The 15,883-nt window shown below is 38.2% G+C and overlaps 1 protein-coding gene across 4 annotated transcripts in view; it reads right to left on the reverse strand.

Moving 5' to 3' along the window:
• The window catches only part of SOX5 (SRY-box transcription factor 5), a 950,952-nt gene that overhangs the window by 804,679 nt on the left and 130,390 nt on the right, over positions 1–15,883 (reverse strand). For all 4 annotated transcript variants that reach the window (XM_079773594.1, XM_079773592.1, XM_079773591.1 and 1 more), the window contains exon 2: positions 1,841–1,922. The gene's annotated coding sequence lies outside the window, so the exon portion shown is untranslated. The remainder of the gene's footprint in view (positions 1–1,840; positions 1,923–15,883) is intronic.

Consider the following 15,883-nt stretch of genomic DNA (forward strand, 5'->3'; position numbering starts at 1 on the left):
TAATGATGACGACTACAAGACTCAAATTATGTTTATATGCACAAAGCCACTTTTCCGAATCACTATTATAATTCCTATCTCCCACTAGGATGCAATAAAAAATTGTTTTAAAAAGGAAAATATCCAAAATAATCTGACAATTCTCCTAAATACAATCCTCATTGAAGCTGAACGTATTTTCTCCTTTTTTAGTAGAGCTATCATTATCATTATCCAGTAAATGCCTACAGGAACTTTAGAGCAGAGATTTTTCCCCTTTTTTTGCATGATTTAACTATGTTGTTTTAGTACACATTGTTTAAACATGCCCTACATGAGCAGACCACATGCACAGGGCCTCTTTAGATATGAATACTAGTCAAGAGCACCAAACATGCAAACCACAAGACGTAGGAATAACACCACCAAACTCAAGTTGACACCATTTTAGTAGATTCAGACCTATTTGCATCCTGGCATATCCTATAACTTTAGTCTAGGTATACTAGTAAATTCACTTTCTAGCCTATGGTATGATGTGGTAGATTGGATCTCTTCCCAAACATGTTCCTGTTCTCCTTTGTGTAAGATGAGCTATTCTGAGTTTATGCAATGGTATGACTTTACGACTAAGTAGGAGTTCTTTTCCTAAATGGACCCATGCCATTTGGTTGCTGAAGAAAAGACAGCATTCCCCGCATTGCACAGACCTGCATTCAAGAGTCGCCTGAGATGAAGTGTTGTACAACAGAAAGGACACAAACTCTAGAGTCACACAGTTATGGTGCAGAATTCCTGCAATGGCATTTCGAGGTCTGTGTTGAAGCCAGTCAGCCTCTTTGAACGCTGGTGTTATAGATTGAAGTGCTTTCTCCCCAAATTCACATGTTGATGTCCTAACATCCAGGATCTCAGAATGGACCTTTGAAAATAGGGTCACTGCAGATATAATTAGCCAAGAAGAAGTCATTAGTGTGGCACCTGATCCAATAAGACTGGAGTCCTTATAAAAAGGGGAAATTGGAACATGGAGACAGACACTCATAGAGGAAAGACAATGTAAAGACATGGAGAAGCCCGGCCAGTGTTGCTCAGTGGTTGAGCATCAACCTATGAACCAGGAGGTCACGGTTCAATTCCCAGTCAGGGCACAAGCCCTGGTTTTGGGTTTGGTCTCTAGTGGGGCAGGGGGGAGGGGGGAAGGGGAGGTGTGCAGGAGGCAGCCCATCAATGATTATCTCTCATCATTGATGTTTCTATCTCTCCCTCCCTCTCCCTTCCTCTCTGAAATCAATAAAAATATACTTAAAGACACGGAGAAAATGCCTTCTCAAGCCAAGGAGAAGGGCTGGAGCAGATTCTTCTCGCACAGCCCTCAGAAAGAACCATCCATGCTGACACCTTGATTTCTGACGTCTACCCTGCAGAACTGTGAGACAATGAATCCCCGTTGTTTGAAACACCCTGTCTGTGGTACTTTATTATGGCAGCTCTAACAATTAATACATCTGAGTTCCTCAACTGTCAAACCTTTAATATAAAAGATTCAGGACCATTATAAAGATTAAAATCACATGATAGGTACTCAAAAGGGACAGGCAATATTTTTATCATATTGGGTATAATATTTGAAGTATTTTATTTCATTTCCTTCAGTCGTGCTTCTTTCTCCATTCAGTCAGCCAAGGAGCAGGTGCAGCACCCCTCAAAAGCTTGGTACCTCTTAAACTCACCTAGAACTCAGATGCAATCTCAGAATGTTGCCACATGGTTAAAGAGAGAATCTAAATATAATTTATATTTATTTACAGAAGAATAAAGTTACATGTCTTGCACAGTCAGTGTCTAAACAGAGACATACCTGCCACATGCGGGGAGGCTTGTCCAAGACTTCTAAGGATCCTCTTGAAGTCTGCCTTTATACCATGGGCTGATTAAAATGCCTAGAAGAGAAATAAGAAGAGCTAAGTCATTTAGAGGCAGATTCATAGCAAGTGGCGTCAAGGCCAACTCTTTTAAACTTCAGTTATTTAAGAAAATACCAGTGAACAGGGATAAGAATGACAGAATACAGAACATCCATAGTACTTCAGAACCCTTACATTCCACATAGACATATAAGGAGCCATCAGAGGAAGAAAAGAAAATACAGAGCATCTTGTTTTTTTTTTAAAGGTCTTTCTTGTTTGCTTAATTTTATTTTATTTATTGAGTTTATTTGGGTGACATTGGTTGATAAAATTATACAGGTTTCTAGTGTACTATTCTCTAATACATCACCTATATATTGTATTGTGTGTTCACCACCCCAAGTCAAGTTTCCTTCCATCACAATTTATTCCTCCTTTACCCTCTTCTACCTCCCCCACTCCCTTCCCTCTGATAAACAACATGCTCTTGTCTGTGTCTATGAATTTTGGGCGGTTGTTTGTTTGTTGGTTTTTTGCTTAATCACATCACCTTGTTCACCCAACAATCCCCTAGCCCCCCTCCCCTCTGAAAGCTGTCAGTCTGTTCTCTTTTAGTCTGTTTATATTTTGATTATTATATTTTTCATTAGATTCCACATATAAGTGAAATCATATAGCGCTTGTCTTTCTCTGACTGGCTTATTTCACTTAGCATAATACTCTCCAAGTCCATCAATCCTGTTGCAAAAGGTAAGATTTCCTTCTTTTTTATGGCTGAGTAGTATTCCATTGTGTAAAAGTATCTACCCATCTACTGATGGAGACTTGAGCTGCTTCCAAGCTTGGTTATCCTATATAATAAAAGCATAATATGCAAATCAACTGGACAGCGGAACGGCCGGTCATTATTTCACGCACTGACCACCAGGGGACAGATGCCCAATGCAGGAGCTTCCCCCAGCCCACAGGCCCCGATCACCTGATCAGGGCCTGCTGGCCAACCTCTTGATCCCTCCCCTCAGCTGGCTGGCTCCAATCGCCAGATGGGAAACGAGGAACTAGGGGTGGGTGACAGTGGACAAGGGCGGTGCCAGGCCAAGGTGGGTGTGAGCAAGCGGGGCCCCGATTGCCCCACTGGTCGCCCCACACACAGAGGGTGACTGGCCCAGCAGAGGAGAGGGGCAGGATCAGCTGTTGGCAGTCGGGGGAAATTGTCCCTGATCACAAGCCAGACCTAGGGACCCTACCCATGCAGAATTTTGTGCACCGGGCCTCTAGTTGTAAATAATAATGCAATGAATATAGGGGTGCATATATTCTTTCAAATTAGTATTTCAGCTTTTTTCAGGTATATTCACAGAAGTGGAATCACTGTGTTATAAGGCAGTTGCATTTTTAATTTTTTGAGGGAATTCCATCCTGTTTTCAAATCAAATGCTCCAAATCCCAGAACACATAGAAAAGAGGAGGGATAGTAGGACATTTAAGGTTCTCATCCTAGGAACTTGAAATTTAAAAAAAATATATACTAAATCAGTTTCTAATGAGAGAAGAAAAGTAAATCCAGGGAAGGGTGCAGATTGTGAGAGAGGTGCTACTTTAGATGCAGTGTTCACAGCGACACTTAAGCAGAGACCAGGATGATTAGGCAGAGCCAGAGGGAGGCCCTTTCCAGGCAGAGGGAAGAGCAAGTACAGCTGTCCCCCTTTATCCAAGGTTTCACTATCCATGGTTTCAGTCACCTCTGGTCTACCACAGTCCAAAAATATTAAGTAAAAAATTTTAGAAATAAACAATTTATAAGTTTTAAATTATACACTGTTTTGAATGCCTCACTTTATCTCATCACATGGGTGAGTACAATACAATAAGGTATTATGAGAGAGAGAGAGAGCCCATTCACATAACTTTTGTTATAGTATATTGTTAGAATTGCTCTATTTTGCCATTAGTTTTTGTTGTTAATCTCTTACTGTGCATAATTTATAAATTAAATTTTCTCATAGGAAAAACCTTAGCATATCTAGGGTTTAGTACTATCCACAGTTGCAGGCATCCATTTGGGGTCTCGGAATGTATCTCCTGTGGATAAGGGGGACTATTTACCAGGGCTCTGTGGTGAGCGCTTGCTAAGCATGTCAGGGAGCAGCAGAAATGCCACTGTGTCTGCATGCAGGATGATGTGCATGAGAGAGAAGTAGGAAATGAATGAGGTTGGAAAGGGCTAAGGGAAGGCCTTGGATTTTCATCTAAAATCCATTAGAGGGGTCTATTCTTTTTAAAATAAAAGAGATAACTGTAGACTCACATGCAGTTCTGAGAAATTAATACAGAGATATCCTATGTATTCTTTTTTTAATATTTTTATTGATTTCAGAGAGGAAGGGAGAGAGAGGAGATAGAAACAACAATGATGAGAGGAAATCATTGATCGGCTGCCTCCTGAACACCCCCTACTGGGGATCGAGCCTGCAACACAGGCATGTGCCCTTGACTGGAATCAAACCTGGGACCCTTCAATCCACAGGCCAACGCTCTATCCACTGAGCCAAACCAGCTAGGGCATCCTGTGTGCTCTTTACCCGCTTTCCCTGAAAGGCAACAGCTTGCAAAGCTACAGTACCACATCAGTACCAAGACAATGACATTGATAGTCAAGATACAGAACATTTCCATCACCATAAGAATCCCTCATGTCGCCCTTTTATAGCCCTATCCATTTCCCTCCCATACCTCCTCCTACTTATTGGGGGACTGGGTAAAAAAGGTGAAGGGATAAAGAAGTACAAATTGGTGGTTACAAAACAGTCACAGGATGGAAAGCACAGCATAGGGAATACAGTCAATAATATTGTGATAACTATGTATGGTGCCAAAGTGGGTACTGGAAATTATGGGGGAACAATTTGGAAATTATATAATTGTCTAACCACTATGCTTTACACCTAAAACTAATACAGAATAATATTAAGTAAAAACTGTAATTGAAAATAATTTTAAAAAAACCCTGAAAAGCTTTAATGCATTCACAATTTCTATAATTTTGTCATTTCAAGAATACTATACAAATGAAATCATACATTCAACATAAGTATCTGGACATTCATCCAGGTTGGTGTGTGTATCAATAGTTCATTCATTTTTATTATTGAGTAGTGTTCTATGGTATGAATCCTTTAACCATTCATTCATTGAAGGACAATGTGACATTTCCAGTTTGGGGTTATTATGAATAAAGCTGTTCTAAACATTCAGATACAGGTTTTTGTGTGAACTTAAATTTTCCTTTCTCTGGGATAAATGCCCAGGAGTGCAATTGCTGGGATGTATGGCAGTAGTATGTTAAGTTTTTTTTAAAAAACCTGCCAAACTGTTTTGCAGAATGGCTGCACCGTTTTACATCCCCACCAGCAATGCTTGACTGAGCCAATTTGAGCCTGCCAGAGTATGGTGGTGTTGCTAGTTTTTACTGTAGCCGTTCTGCTGTTCTCTAATGATTAATGATGTCAAATATCTTCTCATGTGCTTATTTTATATCTGTAGTGTTCACTCCCAGGACATGTTTCTTCATGCCTTTTGACTATTTTCTAATTGGATTTATTTTTTCCTGAAGAGTTTTGGAAGTTTATATTCTTAACACTAGTCTTTTGTCAGATATATGGTTTGCAAATATTTTCTCCAAGTCTGTGGCTTGTCTTTTCATCCTCCTAAGAAGTTTTTAATTGTTATAATTAAATTTAATTTGATGAAGTTTTCAAATTTTATCAAGTCCAATTTTTCATTTTCCCCCCTTTGATGGACAATGCTTTTGGTATAATGAGAAAAATGCTTTGCCTAGCTCAAAATCCTGAAGATTTTATACTTTTTTCATAAAAGTTTTATAGCTTTAAGTTTTGTATTTAAATTCAAAACATATTTTCAGTTAATCTACAATAATATTAGCATAATATGGTAATTACACCAGATGGCCAAACAGCGGAATAAGCCATAGCTGCGAGGGCCGAGCCCCTTGTACAAATATCATGCATCGGGCCTCTAGTGTTTGTATAAGAAGACAGGTCAAGTTTTTATTTGTTTGCTTGTTTTTCCTATTACTCCAGCATCATGAGGTGAAAAGGCTATGTTTCCTCTATTGAATTGGTTTTGTATCTTTGTCAAAAATTGGCCCAGCTAGTGTGGCTCAGTGGTTGAGCATCAACCTATGAACCAAGAGGTCACAGGTCGAATCCCAGTCAGGGCACATTCCTGTGTTGCAGCCTTGATTCCCAGTAAGTGGCGTGCAGGAGGCAGCCAATCAATGATTCTCTCCCATCATTGATATTTCTATCTCTCCCTCTCCCTTTCCCTTCCTCTCTGAAATCAATAAAAATATATTTTAAAACAATCAGAAATATACATATGGGTCAATTTCTGGTTTTCTGTTCTACTCCATTGATATATGTGTCTATCCCTCTGCCAATATCAAACAGTATTGATTAATATCCAATATAATAAAAGCCTAATATGCTAAGTGTCTGGTTGTCTGGTCGTCCGTTCAACCAATCAAAGCATAATATGCTAATGATATGCTAAGGCCACTCAACCGCTCTCTATGACATGCACTGACCACCAGGGGGCAGACACACTGACCGGTAGGTTAGCCCTCCTATGGTCCCTCCGTCTGGCCAACTTCCCGCGTCCCTCTCTGGCCCTGATCGTGCACCAGTGGGGTCCCTTGGCCTGACCTGTGGCCTCTCGCAATCCGGGACCCCTCAGGGGATGTTGGAGGGCCAGTTTCGGCCCAATCAGCAGACCAGGCCAAGGGACCCCACTGGTGCACAAATTCATGCACTGGGCCTCTAGAAGCTATATAATAAATCTTGAAATTGAGTAGATTAATTCCTCCCACTTTTCCCCTTTATTCAAATTTACTTGCCTTTCCATATATATTCTAGAATAACTTTGCCTATATCTACAAAAAAATCTTGCGGGAATTTTGATAGCAATTGTGTTAAATCTGGATATTAGTTTAGGGAGAAGTGAATTTTTTGCGATAGTGAGTCTTCCAGTCCATGGAAATGATATATTATTTAGGTCTTCTATCAGTATTATGTAGCTTTCATCATACAAGTCCTATATATGTTTTATTAAATTTATACCTAAGTATTTAATTTTTTGAGTGACTATAAGTGGTACTATATTTATAGTTTTAGTGTCCAGTTTTTCATTACAATTATATAGGAATATAATTAATTTTTGTATTTTTATCTTGTATCCTACTACTTTGCTGAACTCATTAGTTTAGGGAGTATGTTTTTTTAAGTTCCTTGGAATTTTCTATATAAGTAATCGTATCACCTACAAATAGGAACAGTTGGATTTGTTCCTTTCCTGTCCCTATGTTTTTAATTAATTTTTCTTATCTTTTTCACTGGCTAGAAAGGTTAGCACTGTATTGAATGAGAGTTTTGAGTGAAGACATTCTTGACCTTGTTCCTGATCTTAGAGGAAAGAATTCAGTCTTATATCATTAAAAGTAATGTTAGTTGCAGATTTTTATGTGTTGTGTTGTTTTGTTTTGTTTTTTATAGATTCTCTATGTCAAGTTGAGAAAGTTCTGTTCCTATTTTTCTGAGTTTTGTGGGGTTTTTTTTAAATCATGAATGGGTGTTTTGTTTTGCAGGAATTTCTAGGGTGATGTGCTGTATCTTCTTTAGCCTGCTAACATGGGTAATCACTTTTTTCCAGCCTTGCATCCCTGGAAAAAAGAAATCCCCAATTGGTCCTAGTATATAATGTTTTATATATTGCTGACTTTTATTTGCTAATATTTTGTTAAGGATGTTCATGTCTGTATTCATGAAGAATATTGGTCTCTAGTTTCCTGTTTTTGTACTGTCTTTGTCAGATTTTGGTATCTGGGTAATACTACTTTCATAAAACGAATGGTTTTCTAGATTAGCTTGTGTAGAAGTGGTGTTACTTCTTTAAATGTTTGTTAGAATTCTCTAGTGAAACCATCTGGAACTGGGTATTTATATTTTGGAAGTGTATAAATTACAGATTCAATTTCCTTAATAGTTGTAAGTCTATTCAAATTATCTATTTAATATTGGGTGAGTTGTGGTAATTTGTGTGTGTGTTTTTTTAAGGAATTGATCCATTTCATCTAAATTGCCAAAGTTATGTGTGGAGAGTTGTTTAGTATTCCCATATTACCCTTTTGATGTCTGCAGGGTCTGTAGTGATAAACACTTTCGCATTCCTGATATTGGTAATTTGTGTCTTTTCTCTTTTTTCTTTGTCAGTCTTGCTAGAGGTTTGTCAATTTTATCAATCTTTTCAAATAACCAGATTTTAAACTGATTGTTTTTCTTCTTTCAATGTTATTGGCTTTTAACCTTTTTATTATTTCCTTCTTTCTGCTTGCTTTGGGTATATTCAGCTCTATTTTCTCTAGTTTCTTGAAGTGGGAGTTTAGATTATTGACTTGAGACCTTTTCTAATGTATTCATTTAGTGCTATAAACTTCCCTTTGAGCAATTCTTTGTCTGTGATCCACAAATTTTGGTCCCTATTTTTATTTTCACTCAGTGCAGTGCAGTTTTGCATCCCTTAAGACTTCCTTTTTGACCCATGGATTATTCATAGTGTATGCTGCTTAGTCTCCAAGTGTTCAGACATTTTCCTAATACCTTTCTGTTATTGATTTCTAATTTGATTCTATGGTGGTCAGATTATATTCCATATGAATTTAATTCTTTGAAATTTGTTGAAAAGTGTTCTCTGGTCCAGCATAGGGTCTATCTTAGTATATGTTCCATGGTCACATGAAAAGAATGTGTGTCCTGTTGCTATTAGGTGCTACGTGTTTTGCAGCTCAGTAATTTAGTGCATATACACTTAGAATCACCATTCTTTTTGATAGAGCAACTCTTTAATTATATATAATATTCTTCTCTGTCCCTGGTAATTTTCTTTGCTCCAAAATCTACTGTTCTTGTTATTAATATAGTAATCCCTGCTTTCTTTATATTATTTTTTGCATGATACATCTTTATCCATCCTTTTATTCTCAACCTGTTTATATCATTATAAATGAAGATGATTTCTTATAGATAGCATATACTTGGGCCCTATTTTTTAATATACTCTGACAATATGTCTTTTAATTTTGTGTTTAAACCCCTTACATTTAAAGTAATTAATGATAGGTTACGGCTTAAATCTGCAACTTGTTTCTGTTTTTTTTCTATTTTTCCTTTCTGGTTTCTTTTTTCTACCTTCCTGCAAAATTTGTTTATCTACAGTATTTTTGAGTGTCTCTTTGTACAGCTTCTTTACTGATTGCTTTAGGTAAGACACTATATACACATAATTTATCATAGTCTGATGGTGTCATCAGTTCATCATTTTGAGTGAAAATGTGTCATGAATCATTACCTGTTGAATATTTTTGCAAATTGGTGAGATGAGTAAACCAAAAATGTAAACATCAGAATAAATGTAGCTATGTGAGATATTCTTCCTGTTCCCCCAGCTAGAACTTCACGTGCAGTTATGTCTCCAGTAAAGAGATAACTGAAAAATTAATTGGGATGAGTGAGGGAGGAAAATACAAAGAAAACCTGACTGATGTGAAACACCAAGATTTCTGTCACTTAATGTATGCCATTTTGGATAGACAACTTTAAAGATAATATCTAAGAGAATGTGCTTTCTAATGCATTAAAGTTAATAGAAATCAGAAGTTTTTGAAATCTGAACAAAATTTCCCACTTATTTTACTTACCAAAGAATATGGACTACCAATAATTCATAATCTGTTAAAATTATAAGGAAGCTATTGCTCAACCTTTATAGAAAATACATTTTTGATAAATAAAGTTAACTTACACAACAAGGTTACAGGAAGATAAGTAACACAGCTGAGCTTAGAACCAAGGTCTGATGTTACTGAAATACACAATGAGGAATAAAAATACTAACTTTTAAAATCTAGAGTGTGTCAACAATCTGCTTGAGAATGCAGTTATGCTTCATTTCATTAAGGAAGGCAAAATAAGAGCACGGCAGATGGAATATCATCACTTATCCACACTGGAATCTAACCAGGACACCAGGGTTTAAACTTAGCCACCTGCCAAAAGTATCAATTGATAACAAATAGATGGCCCAACCATCGATATTATTTCAGGCACTAGCCCACAAGAGGTTCCAAAACGAAGTGTTAAGAGTTAGCATGTCCTTATACATTGTATATCAATGAGTTTTTTCCCATCTATTCAGGTTACCACAGAGTAGCAAATTTGAAGGACACTGGCATATGTTCCATATTATGCAATTTTTACTTACTTTAGATGTAAAAACATTTGAGTGTGTACAAAAGGGACTGTCCCCAATTCCCAAAATATCTGTTATACTCCCTGACTCATTTTAGAAAAGATCAAACCTCTAGCTTGTAGTCCTGAGTGACAGACTTCCCCTTTTAGTCATGAATCTCCTATGATCCAAACTATAGAAAAAGTCCTCGCTCTTTATCTCCCATTTATACTCACAGTCAGATACTAAGATTAAATAATAAAGAAGTTTAATTTACTTGGGCTCAAATCCACTCATTTTTTTCATAATTTTACTCATTTCTTTTCTCTGAAATGTATCCCAGTATTATTATTATCCTTGGGCACACAAACATACAGATCTGTGATTCGATAATGAGATCTTCCTATTCTCTTCAGTATAGATTTTGCTTTCATTGAGTGTCTAAATTGCCTTCATTTGGATGCTTTCTAAATTTGAACAAATACCTTATTTTTCTGGGGGAAAAAAAATCATCATTTAATAGTTGACCTCCTGGCCAAGTACACACACATATTGTGTTTACTCCAGGGAACAACTCGGATCACAAGTTAACTTGGGTTCCTTGATCTGATGCCACCAGAGGGTGAATGTGCTAATGCTCTGCACTGAAGTGAGAATCCCAGTGCCCTTCCATTCCAGCTCAGTGGCTGGCCAATGACAGAGCACAGTTCAGCATCATGTATGGCGAGAGACACCTGCTTTCCACTCAACCAGTGGTGCCCCCTGTGATGAGGAGCAGGGAAGAAGGAGTGAAGGTGCTAAATATCCAACAGGGAGGTATGTGACTCAGAATGAAAAAAAAAAACAACAACAAAAACCTAAGCCATACAGCTGCTATTGTGCCCAACTCTTTAATCAGACGGTACTTCCACACTCCTAGACTTCTATTTTTACAGGAAGAGAGGAAGGTTGCATAATTTGTATTCACATGTCCAATGTTGTGCTCTCATCACATACCTATGAAACTCCCTTGTCAACAGAGCATTTACCCTCGCCTTGTTCTTTTTTTTTCAGGATTTCTACTCCAAATCCCCAGCACACTTACAGCAGTGATCTCAGAGGCATTTGTATAGTCGATGCAAATGATATTTCTTTGCCTACTGAAGATGGGATGGGAAAGGAAAAGAAGTGTAAAAGCCCCAAAGTGGCAGCTAAAACGAAAACAGCTAATGCAAATTCATGAATTTTTTTCACCAGTTTGCCGTGTAACTGCCCCCTGCTAATTTAGAAAAGACTCTGGTTTATAACATTAAAGAGCAAATTAGATATACCCCTACACTGATGTTCATGGACCAAAGATGAAATTATACTTTACCAGTTAAAAATCAGTAGGTGAGTAGAGCAAATACCTTCACTCTAGACCATGAACTGTTAATAGGATGATAATTTATAAATCCATTTTTCATTGTTTATAGGCTACCTTTCAACATAAAAAGACTCACTCCCCTTTCCAGCTACGGTACCATCACAGGTTAAATGTAAACTATAAGATAAGTGACATCTGGTTTGAATAAGAAAGCATATATTATTTTAATTATTTTTACAATGCGAAGCCATTATTCCTGATTAGAAGAAAAAAAAAACCACAGGAAAACCGCATATTCTATATTCTAAAAGCAAAAAGTGATCCCAAATTAACCCGTCAGGCTGACATAGTAAAGACTGAATGGATAAAGAGGGTAAGAACTACATACCAATCGGTGGATTTGGCTGGTAAACTTTGTTTCATCCTAAAGTTCTTAGCTGAAACTGCAGAATAAAACAGTATTCAGGCCACCTCTCCAAACAGGATGAAATTCCTGGTCCTCACATTAGTGTCATAGAAAGTTCAACCTATCTCTGAGTACAAAGTCAAATTAAATATATTGTTGAGCAATATCTGCAACGTACTTTGTTAGATGATGCGGAGAAAACAAAGTCATTAAAACTTATTAATAAAAAAGCTGTGATCTAACTACTTCAAAGTTGGAAAAGTCATTAGCAGAGCAAGAAGGAAAATGAGGAATGCGTTCCAGAATGTTAGGAAAGGGGCTGTACCACAAAACCTATGCTTGTGTGTTAATATATAAAAAATGAAATAGCACCTAAAATACAATAATGTCAAAAATTATAGAAAACTCTTCGTAGACATCTGAAGTCCTTAGGTCAGCAGGAGAGGAAGGGGAAGACTTAGAGTTGCAGTGAAGCGGTGGGTGGTCTCTCCCAGGCACAGAACGGGAGGAAGAACCTGAAGAACAGGGCCTGCTGGCAGGCCCAAGCAAGAACAGGGCAGGCTGTGGGTTTTGGAAGGAGCCAGAGATAACAGGACCCATCCACTTTCATCTCAGGAGCTCTAAGAATCAGGGCTTCAGCATCCACAGCTCCCTCCATCCTGTTTCTTTCTTTCTTTTTTTTTTTTTCCTCCTCAGGGTTGGCCAAGTGTCTTTCAACTGACTGATCTTGGACTAGCCCAGGTACCATACTCATGAATCTCCCTCCACCTTATACCTTGTCACCTTTGCAGGCAATTGGGCTGGCGGGGGGCGGCGGGGGGGGGGGGGGGGGGGGGGGCATGTTGGGGGAGGAGGTTAGTGGCCAACCTGCTTCTCCACAGCAAATGTCTCTCCACTGATAACATCTGAAACCTCATTGTCAAGTTCAGTGTCTTTGGAGCCACCAAAATCTATGAAAGTATTCAAATGAAAACTTCTGAATAAAGTAACATCGTGACTGAAACACAGCTCCAGGAAAGCAAATCGAGTCATTCAATTATCATGTAATCATTTCAGATAAGCATTTAAGCATTCACTTCCTGATTTGGCAAGAGAGATGAGATTACGTGAGGAAGTAGAGGCACTGAGTATCAGAAGAAGACTGTTACTAAAGATACATACATAAGGTCCATACAGAGTGCAGGCTATTTTTATTTTGAGCACTGATACTCAATAGTTTAATAAACATATTATAATTATAGCAAAGTGGTTACTAGCATAAACTCTGGAGTTTATGCTGGGTTGAATCTTTCTATCTGGGTGATTATGGGCAATCTCTAAGCCCGGGTCTTATCTATAAATTAGAAATAATGCTTGTCAGAGTAATTGTTTTTATTTTTTTTTCTTCATTGATTAAGGTATTACATATGTGTCCTTATCCCCACCCTCCCACTCATACCCTCACCGCCCCTGGTGTCTGTGTCCATTGGTTAGGCTTATATGCATGCATACAAATCCTTTGGTTGATCTCTCCCCCTTACCCCTCCCCTCCCCTACCTTCCCTCTGAGGTTTGACGGGTAGAGCATTTGACTGCAGAGTAATGGTTTTTAGCATCTTTTTGAAAAACCATACTGCCCCTAATCTCAGACTTCATGGTTCCAATAGGGTTCGCCCAAAACCCACTTTCATGTTGAGCATGACTGCTTAGGCCTGAATAATCTTTTGACACTTTAGGGGAAGGTATGTGGGGATCCCCATCACCCCAACAGTTGCTGGAAAGATTCATTCTCTCTCTCTCTCTCTCTCTCTCTCTCTCTCTCTCTCTCTCTCTCTTTCTTTCTTTCTCTCTCTTTCTCTCTCTCCTCCCTTCCTCCCTCCCTCCTTCCTTCTTTCCTGCCTCCCTTCTTCCCTCACCTTTCTCTTTGATTGAGATAATTGAGGACCATTCAAACATGAGCAAGTCAACTAAGAGGAAAGCAAAGCTAACACATGGAAAAACAGAGTAAGAGAGGGATGCCTAGAGATACCCTGTGATCTTAAAGGTTATTTTCTGTTAGAGTGCTGGCTTCAACTACTTTGAGACAGGTTTTTGTCTAACCTACTACTTGGAGATTTTTTTGTGTATGTGAGGAAGAAGTGAGATAATGCCCATAAAGCATTTGTTAAGGCAGACAGCAAATGCTTAATAAATCTGAGCTACTTTTATGTCCAGAATGAGAGCTACTTTAAACTTCACTTTCTAAGATGACTTCATAAAATGTTTTTCGCCCCCATGGGACTCATTAAGATATCAAGGATTTTCATTTTCAAGAAAGTCATAATCAATCATAGATGTTATAATAGCTCAAAAATACAGTAAAAGAAAGTCTCAAAAGGCAGCAGATGATTTGACCAACAAATGAATTGAATAAAAAAATAATGATTGACCCACTTTATGGCTTAGTGGTTGAGCAATTGACTCATGAACCAGGAGGTCACGGTCTGATTCCCAGTCAGGGCACATGCCCGGGTTGGGGGCTCAATCCCCAGTGTGGGGTATGCAGGAAGCAGCCAATCAATGATTCTCTCTTATCACTGATGTTTCTATCTCTCTCTCTCCCCCTTTCCCTTCCTCTCTGAAATCAATAAAAATATATAGTTTTTTTTTAAATAATAATAATACTTAAAAGTCATCATAGGAAAGAGAGAGAAAACATCCTGTCGCTGAGATTGTCACCAAAAGGCTTCACTGATGTAGTATTTGAGCTGGGTTTTGAGAAACAGGAAAGATCTGGGAAGTTGGAGGGAAGAACAGACAATATTCCAGGAAAGGGCTATAAAAATATGGGTGGTGGTGCTAGGGCCCAGGACACTGTTTGACCTAAAACAGAAGGTCTGCCAGGAGATGCCCTGGAAGAATGGCTGGAATAAAAAGCTCAATGTGGATGACAGCTCTTAAGGGCAAGTGTAATCCCATTTCACAAAAGTTGGTTTACACTGAGCTCATCTAGAGGCACAAAGGAATGGCATTAGGTTGCCCATGTAATTCACACTCAGTGAAATTTTAAAAATAATAAAGTCAGAGAAATTGTTTGAAAGATTTTTATAAGCAAATCACATATCTTTGGATATATTCTATCATATTGTTTAGTTTATTTTATTTTCTTATTCCAACTGTAATTGTTCATTACTCACGTTCTGAAGCCAACCAAATGAATACACATATACAAATAAGTTCTAAGGCATAATTTAATGGATACTGTGGTTTTCTCCTAAATATCCCTTCCTCAGCATGCAAGTGCTGTGCAGTTTGAGGGAGTGAACCCAACCTCTGGGGCGGGTCCAGCCAAATTTAGGGCAACCATAGTAATCCCATCCTTGTTGCCAGAGATTGGTTGGTGAACCCAGGCCTACACTAAACTGTAAACAGCATCCCCTGAAAGCATAATTTGGATCCAGGAATGGCCATATGATGCCATGTGGGCCAATAAAACATGAGTAAGATTTGCTTCTGGAAAAAACATTTCCTCATTGTTAAGAGAGAGCCCCCCCAAAAAGATGCTCTCTTTCTCAAACACTATGGTTACCTGGAAGTGCAGATGCCATCTGATTTTAACTAAAGAATAAAACTGAAATAAAGAGTTATAAAGGGCAGAGCTCAGGGAATTGCAGAGAAAAGATGCTGAAAGCACCGGGCAAAGTCAACCCAATAATCTACCCTACCTCTAAGATCTGGCTATTAGAGATATCTTTATCAGTAATCTGGTTGGAATTTTTTTTTACAAAAACTACTCTAATTTCTTATTAAAATACTCTAATGACCCAGTATTTTTTGTATCATTTTCAAATGTCTGGAATCCAACAATATATGGAATTTCATGGCCCTCAGGTAAGTCTTAGAGCCTCCAGAAGACTCCAAAAAGTGGGAATCAAGACAGGTAAACACACGGAACGGAGGATCCATGTGTCTTTGACAGCATCAG

The sequence above is a fragment of the Cnephaeus nilssonii genome, assembly GCF_951640355.1.
Source record: "Cnephaeus nilssonii genome assembly, chromosome: 6".
NCBI lineage: Eukaryota > Metazoa > Chordata > Mammalia > Chiroptera > Vespertilionidae > Cnephaeus > Cnephaeus nilssonii.